We start from the raw sequence: 10,756 nt of genomic DNA, 5'->3' as shown, positions 1-10,756 counted from the left end.
AGTCATCCATTTCCCTGACTGTGGTTCTGTGTTTCTCACTGGCAGAGGATTGTAATCTGAGAGGGGATAAGAAAAGGTAGTCCCTTTGACCTGCAGAAATGGATTGGGATGAGAGCTACCCCATAGGAGCATTTGCCTCACATGCTTTCTTCCTCTATAATTGGGCCTTTCTCTTTTTCGTTGCTTCTCATACCATGAATCAGAATAAATTAAAAGCAGATTTTCTTTTTCCTAATTGCACCTCACTAACCTCCTTGGCACTTTAATTTAGTCTAAGGTTATTTTTAGAGAATATCCAATATGGAAAGAGGACTTGTCCTCATCACTGGAGAATACCAGTGGAGGCTAGACAACCACTTATCTGGACTTTTGTGAAGAAAATATCATCTTAGTTAATCTAGATGATGATACCATTAGTTATTTTCAAATGGATATCCCATTGACATCACAAACTCATCATGTCCAAAATAGCACTCATTATGTCTACCCTATTGTTAAAACCATTTCTCTTATATACTTTCCAATTTCTTTGAAAGGAATAACAATACAGCAGCTGGTGGCATAGTGGATAAAGCACTGGCCCTGGATTCAGAAGGACCTGGGTTCAAATCCGGCCTTAGACACTTGACACATACTAGCTGTGTGACCTTGGGCAAATTACTTAACCCTCACTGCCCAACGAAAAAAAAATTAAAAAAAAGAATAACAAACCTTCTAGTGACCCAAGATTGGTTGAGGGTTGAGTGTTGCCCTCAATGATTTTCTGTTAGTAACTAAAGAAAAAATAAGGTGTAAACAGTACCAAAATTGAGTTATAATGTGTACTTACACATTTGAAGCTCAATTGGTGACAAGATTTCCTAATCAGAGTAACTACTCACCTGCAGCAACCCCATATATACAATCATTTGTCAAATTTTTTTCATTTTCTGGGGCAGCTAGGTGGCACAGTAGATAAAGCACAAGCCCTGGATTCAGGAGGACCTAAGTTCAAATCTGGCCTCAGACACTTGATACTTACTTGCTGTGTGACCCTGGGCAAGTCACTTAACTCTCATTGCCCCACAAAATAAAAAACAAAAACAAAACAAAACAAAATCTTTTTCATTTCTACCTGTACAACATCTCATGTCTGACTTCTCTACTCACACAGCCAACAACCTAGTTCATCACCCCTGACCTTTACTCTTACAATACTCTTAGTTGATCTCCTTGTCTTAAACCTCCTCCCTGCAGTCCATCTTCCATACAGATGCCAAAGTAAAATGATCTTACTAAAGCATGTATAACTCTCTCCCTCAATAAACTCCAGTGGCTCCTTTTTACCTTTAGGATTAAATATGAACTCCTTTGTTTGAGATTTAAAACTTACGAACTGGTCCCAACCTCCCTTTTAAGTCTTACAAAGAAGTAAGTTCTTTGTAGCATTCTGTGTCAGTCAAACTAATCCTTGTTTCTCTTAAATGACAGTTCATCCCTCACTCTGTGTATTTATACCTCAGATATTTGATGTATGGAACACACTTTTCCCTTACCTTAATTTCCTAGCATCCTTTAAGATTTAGTTCAATTGACTTCTTTTTTTTTTTTTTTTTTTTGTGGGGCAATGGGGGTTAAGTGACTTGCCCAGGGCCACCCAGCCAGCAAGGATCAAGTGTTTGAGGCCGGATCTGAACCCAGGCACTCCTGAATCCAGGGCCAGTGCCCCATCCACTGTGCCACCTAACTGCCTCCTCAATTGACTACTTTTATGTGAAGCCTTTCCTGATCTCGCCAAATAATAGTGCCTTTCTCTCCCCATAAAAATTGCATTGCATTTACTATGTATTTCACATGTATATAAATGCTGTTTCCCCTGACAAAACATTATCCTTGAGGGCAGGGACTTAGATGTTTGTACCCTCAGCACCTACCACAGTGCCTGGCAAATACTAGGAACTTAATAAACAATTGTTGGTTGATTGATCTCTGAGGTCAGCAATTATGGTTCCATAGTTCAAGAAAAAACCATGACATTGATTGGACATGACTGATAGTACAATGTAAAGAATTCATTATTATTTGAAGATTCTATGACCCCATCTTTGGCTAAAATTAGAAGCCCCGGCAAGCACCCCTGCTGGACTCAGGCACTGCCCCCTCCTCATTGGCACAATGAGGCTGCTGCTGTTGCCATGGTGCTGGAGCCCACACCATCACCATGTGCCAACACCTACATGGGTCTGGCAAAATTACCATGACTGGAAGCCTGGTGTGAGCAGTCAGGTGACCTTCAGCGTCTGGAAGTTGGGAAGGCTGGCAGTTCTACAGCCGCTTGTTAATTCTGTCAATCAGGGCTGCCAGCCAATAAGCTTGGGGCTGTGTGTGGATGGCCCAGGGTTTCCTGTTGGCAGGGGGTTTTCTGGGAAGGAGAAGGGAAGAGAGTCTCCACGGTGGCATGAGCAGATTTCTCTTTGAAATTGATGATTTTGAGGTGGTGGTGAGTTGTGGATTGTATCTTTTCCCTTCCCCTGTTCCCTTTTTTCTTTATCCCTAGTTCTATTAACCTTATTTTTGTTTTAAATTTGTTCTCATCAATACCTGTTTTGTTTTTTTTAAAGGCTGTTAATCTCCTTTCTTACCCCAATATTATGGCAAGCCGCCTAATTAACACTCCCCAATTAAAATTTGGCCCCTACAACAATGAGAGAATAGAACTAGTAGAAGTAGCTTCATGCAAAACTAAAAATTTCAAATTGGAAAAAATCCTATAGATCATATAATCTAACCCTTTCACTTCCTTTGGTCCTACTCTTTCCTTGGAGAATTCTCCTTCTAGTCCCCAGGAGCCAGGAATGCTCATCTCTACTGCCCCAGAGTTCCCTTTCCATTCATGCCTTACTCCCCACCATCAGAGATCATAGAAGATAAGAGCTGGAAAATATCTCCAAGCTTGTCTATTTAAAGCTATACCTGAATTGTAATTTCCTTTACAATTCTCCAGAAAAATAATCATCTATTCAGCCTTTGACTAAAAATGTTCATTTGGAAGGTATGAGGATATGGAATGGAAGGACTTCCTCCCAAGGCAGTCCATTCTACTTTGTATAGTGATAATTATAAGGAATTAATTTCATCTTAACCTAAATTTCCCCTTCCTATTTCCACCAGTTGCCCAAAGATTATTCAACTGTGCATCCAGTAAGACCACAAGGCTGAAATGTCAAATAGATCAAAGGAAAAGAAGCCAAATGAAAAATATATTATTGTTATTCCATGGGAAAAAGCTGAAAAATAATGGAATGCTTATCAATTGGATAATAGTTGAAAAATTATGGCATATGAAAACAATAGGCTACTGTTATGACGTAAGAAAAATTATATAAGGGGTGAGTGGCTTAAGAGAAAACTGTGAATGCTTGTATGAACTGAAGCAGAAGAAAGTAAGTAGATCTAGGAGAATAATTAATACAATAAAAATGTTGAAAAAACAGGTAACTTTGGAAGACTTAAAACTTCAGTTTAATGTAATGTCTAACAATGATTCTAAAGGACCAATGACAAAGAATGCTACCCACCTACTGAAAGAGAGGTAGTAGGCTCAAGATACTCAATAAAACATGTAGTTTTGGACATTGCTAATGCCTAAAATTTGTTCTGCTTGACTATATATATTTCTTACCAAGGTTGGTTTTGCTATCTTTTTATTTTTCCAGTGGAGAAGGAAGAGGTAGAAAGGAGCCAAAATGCTTATTAATTGAAAGAAATTTAAAAGACAAAAAACATTAGTAGTGATGACTCAAGAGTTTTCACAAGTTCAGATTTAGTCTATCTTACAGTAGAATGCTTTGTTCATAAAAGGCATAATAAGCAGGTTTGTTTTTTTTTAAACTTTCATGAACTATTTCTCATTTTCTTTGAACCTTGCTCACCAATGGCAAAGAACATTCATTAAACAAACACTTTTGGGGGGAATATTGGATGCGATGCATGGTCCTTGGTGTTCATTTGGGAATGGAGTACAAAGTTTAAAGAAGACACAGCCTCTTTCCTCTTGTAGCTTTCTGGCACAAACACAGAAAATATACAAAATATAACATTACATGATAAGCGTCTCAGAGATATGTAAAAAATAAAAAAGAGGAATGTAACAACCAAGAATAAAACTAATAAGTGATGACTAATACATATAATAAACATTGTAACATGATCATAAACTTAAATTCAGATGGGACCTTAAAGCTCATCTAGTACAACAGCCCAATGTTGAAGATGAGGCAACTGAGGTCCAGAGAGGCTAATTGGCTTCCCAAAGCAGAGTAGAGACTAATAAGAGTTTTGTTAAGATAACTCACTGGTCACAGTAAACACTCTTTTTCTAAAACCCAAACAACAACTCTACATATGGGCCATACCAGATAGTAAATATGGAAATCATATTGATTATATATTTTGCAGCCAAAAGTGGGGACACTCTATTCAGTCAGTTAAAACAAGAGCTAGAACTGATTGTGGCTTAGACCATGAACATTTTGTTGCAAAATTCAGACTTAAATTTTATAAAAAGTAGGGAAAACCATCAGACCCTATAAGTATGACCTAATTAACAGCCCTTACAAATATGAAATGGAAGTGATAAACAGATTTAAGGATGAGATCAGGCATTACCTGAAAAATTATGGGCAGAAGTTTGAAATATTGCACAATTTGAAATATTGTACAGAATTCAGAAACAATTTTTTAAAAATCCAGAGAAAAAGATCAAGAAAGTAAAATGGTCATCTGATGAGGCATTACAAACAGTTGAGGAAAGAAAAAAAGCAAAAAGTTAAAAAAGAAAGAGTACACTAGAGAAATTTGAAGGAAGAATTACTGAGAATAACAATAAAAGATAAGGTGTTCTTACATGAGCAATGAAAAAAGAGAGAAGAAAAAATAGAAGAGGAATGCCAAGAGATCTATTCAAGAAAATTAGAAATACCAAAAGGAAAGTTTCATGTAAAAATGGGCAAGATGAAAGACAAAATGGTAGTGACTTAACAGAAGCAGAAGAGATTAATAAGTGGCAAGAACTGGCTGCTAGTTGGCACAGTGGATAAAGCACTGGCCCTGGATTCAGGAGGACCTGAGTTCAAATCCAGCCTCAGACACTTGACACTTACAAGCTGTGTGACCTTGGGCAAGTCACTTAACCCTCATTGCCCTGCCAAAAAAAAAAAAAAAAAAGGCAGGGCGGGGGGGGGGGGGGTTGAAGTGGCAAGAAAAGAAATATCTTGACATCACTGATAACCCTGATGGTGTTGTTACTGATCTAAAGCCAGACAGCCCGGAGAATGAAGTCAATTTGGCCTTAGCAAGCATTGCTAACAATAAGGCTAGTGGAGGCGATGGAACTCCAGCTGAGCTATTTAAAACCCTAAAACCCTAAAGGATGAAGGATGATGCTGTTAAAGTGCTGTATTCAATAATCCAGCAAATTTGAAAAACTCAACAGTGGCCACTGAATTAGAAAAAGAAAAAACTAGTTTATGCCCTAATCCTAAAGAAGGGCAATGCCAAGGAATGATCACATTACTGAAGAATTGTACTCATTTAACATACCAGCAATGTTATGCTTAATATTCTGCAAGCTTGTAACAGCAATACTGTACAGTGAACAATTTTGAATGACTTAGCTATTCTCAGTAATACAATGATCCAAGACAATCCCAAAGGATTCATGATGAAAAATGACAACTGCCTTCAGAGAAAGACTGATGGTGACTGAATGCAGACAGAAGCATACTATTTTTCACTTTCTTCGTATTTGTTGGTTAGTGTTGCATTCCACAAAATGATTAATGAGAAAATATATTTTACATGATTGCAGATGTATAAGCTATATTAGATAGCTTACCATCTAAGGGAAGGGGAAAGAGGATGAGACAGGGAAATTGAAACTCAAAATTTAAAAGAAAAATGTTTAAAATTATCTTTAAATATAATTGGGAGAAATTATTTTCTTTAAAAGATTCTAGGCGGAGCCAAGATGGCAGAGGAAAGACAGTGAGCTCTTGAACTCATGACACAATTGCTCCAAAAAACATCGAAATACCTCCATAGAAAAATGCCCGGAGCAGCAAAACTCACAGAAGAATTTGCTGAAATCATCTTCTAACCAAGAACGACTTGGAAGGTCAGAAGGAGGGAACTGCTGTGCTGGTATAGGAGTTGAGCCCAACCCCACAGTCACCCTGACACAGATCCAGTCACAAGATCCATTCCTCACCAGAAAAGCACATGCCCAGAGCCTCTGAATCATCTGAAGTGCCAGGGTCATCTGGAACTAAGCTCACAGTCTGGTGAGAGGGCTAATTCCTGGGCAGGGGGGAGACTACAGGGGTCTATGCTGGTGCTGAGGCAGAAGTTGGATTTTTCACCACTGCTGAGAACCAGGAGGTAGGCTTGAGTAGCAGTGGCCCAGGTGGGGCAGGGGCACAGGCTCATCAGAGCTGACAACCACAACACACATAGCTGGTAGATTAGCAAATTGGTCTCGGGTCATCTACAGACCAGGGAACAGGCCAGGCAAGTGAATAACCTGATTGTCCTTAAATAATACTACCTGGGACCTTCTGAAGCTCAGGATACTGCAGCCTGGAAACAGTGTCTCACTTTAAGGAGCTAAAAGTCAAGTAAAAGAAAGGCAAGATGAGCAGACAGAGAAAGGTGACGACCATAGAAAGTTTCTTCAGTAACAAGGAAAACTGAGGTGCACTGTCAGAGGAAGATTTCAACATCAGGGCCACTATATCTGAAGCTTCCAAGAAAAATATGAATTGGTCTCAGACCATAGAGGTGCTCAAAAAGGATTTTGAAGATAAAGTTAGAGAGGTAGAGGAAAAAATGCAAAGAGAAATGAGGGTGATGCAGGAAAGACATGAGAAAAAAGTCAACACCTTGAAAAGCCAAATGGAAAAGCTCTCTGTTGAAAATAATTGCCTAAGAATGAGGATTGAACAAATTGAAGCTAGTGACTTTATGAGAAACCAAGACACAATAAAGCAAATCCAAATGAATAAAAAAATACAGGACACAATGTGAAATATCTAGTGGGAAAAACTGCTGACCTGGAAAATAGGTCCAGGAGCGACAATTTGAAAATTATTGGTCTACCTAAAAACCATGATCAAGGAAAGAGCTTAGACATCATCTTCCCAGATATTCTCAAGGAAAATTGCCCTGAAATTCTAGAAGAAGAAGCTAAAATAGCAAATGAAAGAATCCACCAATCACCTCCAGAAAGAGATCCCAAAAGGAAAACTCCTAGGAATATTAAAGCCAAATTCTAGAGCTCTCAGGTCAAGGAGAAAATATTGTAAGCTGCCAAAAAGAAAGAATTCAAGTACTGTGGAACCCCACTCAGGATAGCACAAGATCTAGCAGCTTCTACATTAAAGGACCGGAGGGCATGGAATATGATATTCCAAAGGGCAAAGGAAATGGAATTACAACCAAGAATCACCTACCTAGCAAAACTCATCATAATCTTTCAGCAGAAAAATGGGACTTTAATGAAAAAGAGGACTTTCAGGTATTCATGATGAAAAGACCTGAACTGAATGGCAAATTTGACTTTCAAATACAAGACCCTAGAGAACCATAAAAAATTGGAGTTGGGGGACATACCTGGGGTCATGCAGTGGGTGAGTGTCTTGTGTCTGAGGCTGGGTTTGAGCTGAGATCACCCTGAGTCCAGGGTGAATTCTTTGTCCACTGTGTCACCTAGCTGCCCCATGATGACATCATTAGGGTTAAATTGAGGGGTGAGGGGAATGCACTGGGGGAGGGGGAAGGGCAGAGGTGAAATCCTACATGAAAGAAACAGGAAAAAGCTTATGGAGTGGGAGAAGATACGGGAGAGGAGCAGGGCAGTAAATGAATTTTACACTCATCAGAAAAAGGCTCAAAGATCTTAAACTCATCAGAGCTGCCCAAGGATGGACTAACACACACACCCAACTGGGTGGAGTAATCTATTTAATCTGGGCAGTAAATGAGCCTAACACTCATCAGAATTGCCTCAAAGACCTCAATCTCATTAGAATTGGTTCACTGAGGGAATAATGTACACACTCAATTGGGTGGAGTAATCTCTCTAACCCTGCATGAAAATAGGAAGGGAAGGGCATAAAGAGAGAGGGGCAAAAGAAGGAAGGGCACAGTGGGGGAGGGGACAGACAGAAGCAAATCCCTTTTGAAGAGGGATAGGATGAAAGAAAATGGATAATAGAATAAATATCATGGGGGAAGGGAATAGGATGGAAGGGAAACAATTAACAATAGTAATCATGAAAAAGAGAAAAGGGGGAAAATTGTACAAAAATTATTTATAGCAACTCTTGGTGGAGGCTAAGAATTGAGAATCAAGGGAATCTCTATCAATTGAGGAATGATGGAAAAAGCTGTGCTATATGATTATAGTGGAATGGACTTGTGCTACAGGAAATGAGCAACAGGATGATCCCTGAAAAACCTGGAAAGACTAATGAACATCAATGTATAGTGAAGTGAGCAGAGCTGGGAGGACATTGTGCATAGTGATGGCAGTATTGTTCAATGAGCAATTGTGAATGACTTAACTACTCTCAGCAATGCAATGATCTAAGACAATCCCAAGGAACTAATGAGGAAGCTTACTATGCACCCTCAAAGAAAGAACTGATTAAAAGAACACTTGTGGATTGTACATATATGACCTGGTTGTGATCTTGTAGAGGGGGAAGGAAAAGGAGGGAGGGAGGGAGAAAAATTTGGAACTCTAAATCTTATGAAAATGAATGTTGAAAACTACCCTTACATGTAACTGGAAAAAACAAAATAAATGTTTGTTGCTAAAAAAATATTAAAAAGAAAAAAGAGGGGTAACTAGATGGCACAGTGGATAGAGCACCGGCCTTGGAGTCAGGAGTACCTGAGTTCAAATCCGGCCTCAGACACTTAACACTTACTAGCTGTGTGACCCTGGGCAAATCACTTAATCCCAATTGCCTCACTAAAAAAAAAAGAAAAGAAAACTAAAAAAAGGAAAAAAAAAAGATTCTACAAGTAAGTCTTCAGCAGTATGTTAACTGAGAGTTACCAGAAGAGCAGGCTGGTTTCCAAAGAGAAAAAGGAACTAAAGACCAAATTGCCAACATTAGCTGAATTATGGAGAAGGCAAGGGAGTTCCAGAAAAGAAAAATCTAATTCTGCTTCACTGACTACACTAAAGCCTTTGACTGTTCATATCACAATAAAATGTGCCAAGTCCTCAAAGAGATGGGCATACTGGATCATCTTGTCTCTTGAGGAACCTTTATTTAGGCCAAGAAGCAATAGTTAGAACCAAACATGGAATAATTGATTGGTTTAAGATTGGGAAAGGAATATAACAAGGCTGCATATTGTCATCTTATTTATTTAACTTTTATGCAGATTACATCATGTGAAATGCCAGGCTGGGAGAATTAAAAAAAAAAAACAGAATTAAGGTTACCAGGAAGAATATCAACAATCTCAGATATGCAGATGTTAGCATTCTGATGACAGAAAGTAAAGAAAAATTAAGAAGCCTTTTGATGATGGTGAAAGAGGAAAGTGTCAAATCTGGCTTGAAGCTTTAACATTTAAAAAAAATTAAAATGAAGATCTTGGCAACTGATCCCATCAATTTCTGGCAAATAGAAGGATAAGAATTGAAAGAGTATTGGGTTTTATATTCTTGGACTCAAAGATCACTGCAAACAGTGACTGTAGCCATGAAATTAAAAGACACTCCTTAGAAGGATAGTTGTGGTAAATCTGGACAGCATAATAAAAAGCAGAGACATCAGCTTGCTGACAAAGGTCCATATAGTGAAAGCTATGGTTTTTACAATAACAATGTATGGGGGGCGGCTAGGTGGCACAGTGGATAACGCACCGGCCCTGGATTCAGGAGTGCCTGGGTTCGAATCCGGCCTCAGACACTTGACACTTACCAGCTGTGTGACCCTGGGCAAGTCACTTAACCCCCATTGCCCCGCAAAAAAACAAAAAACAAAACAAACAAAAAAAAAACAACAACAACGTATGGCTGTGAGAATTGGGCAATAAGAAAAGCTGAGTGCCACAGAATCGACACTTTCAAATTGCAGTTCTGGAGAAGACTTTTGAGAATCCTTTGGACAGCAAGGAGATCAAATCAATCAATAATTAAAGAAATTAATTCAGGCTAGTCACTGAAAGGTCAAATACTGAAGCTGAAGCTTAAATATTTTGGCCACATAATGAAAAGATGGGACCTATTGGAAAAGACCCTGATGTTGCAAATTATTGAAGACAAAAGGAGAAGGGGACAGCAAAGGATGAGATGGTTAGATAGTGTCATGGAAGTGATGAACATGAACTTGGACAGAATGAATGACTGTGGGGGATAGAAGGACATCATGTACTCTGGGCCATGGAGTTATGAAGAGTCTGACATGACTAAACAACAACAAAAAGTTACAGAAGTAGAAGTGATAGAGAAAGCATTTGGGCCTGGGGCATTTGATTCCATTCCTTCCAAGACATAATGCTACTTCACCTTATATTCATATGTTAATGTACCATTCATTCTATGAAACACAAGTATGTTAAAAGGGACATTGGAAACCAATCACTAATACTAAAGGGGAATTTTGATTGCTGCAACAGACCTATGATTAAGATATTATAGCACAGTAGAGGTTCTTCTGCAAGGCTCAAACTGCCCTAAATAGCCACATACTCTGAA

General features: G+C 38.8%; 1 pseudogene; it reads left to right on the top strand.

Annotated features, from left to right (window-relative positions):
- The first annotated feature begins 2,072 nt into the window (after positions 1-2,072).
- Positions 2,073-9,309, top strand: LOC122747511 (annotated as a pseudogene).
- Positions 9,310-10,756: the final 1,447 nt, after the last annotated feature.

Source organism: Dromiciops gliroides, chromosome 1 (assembly GCF_019393635.1).
Source record: "Dromiciops gliroides isolate mDroGli1 chromosome 1, mDroGli1.pri, whole genome shotgun sequence".
Classification (NCBI taxonomy): Eukaryota; Metazoa; Chordata; class Mammalia; order Microbiotheria; family Microbiotheriidae; genus Dromiciops; species Dromiciops gliroides.
The sequence above is the reverse complement of the archived record's forward strand: the minus strand, read 5'-3'. Positions and strand labels throughout refer to the sequence as shown.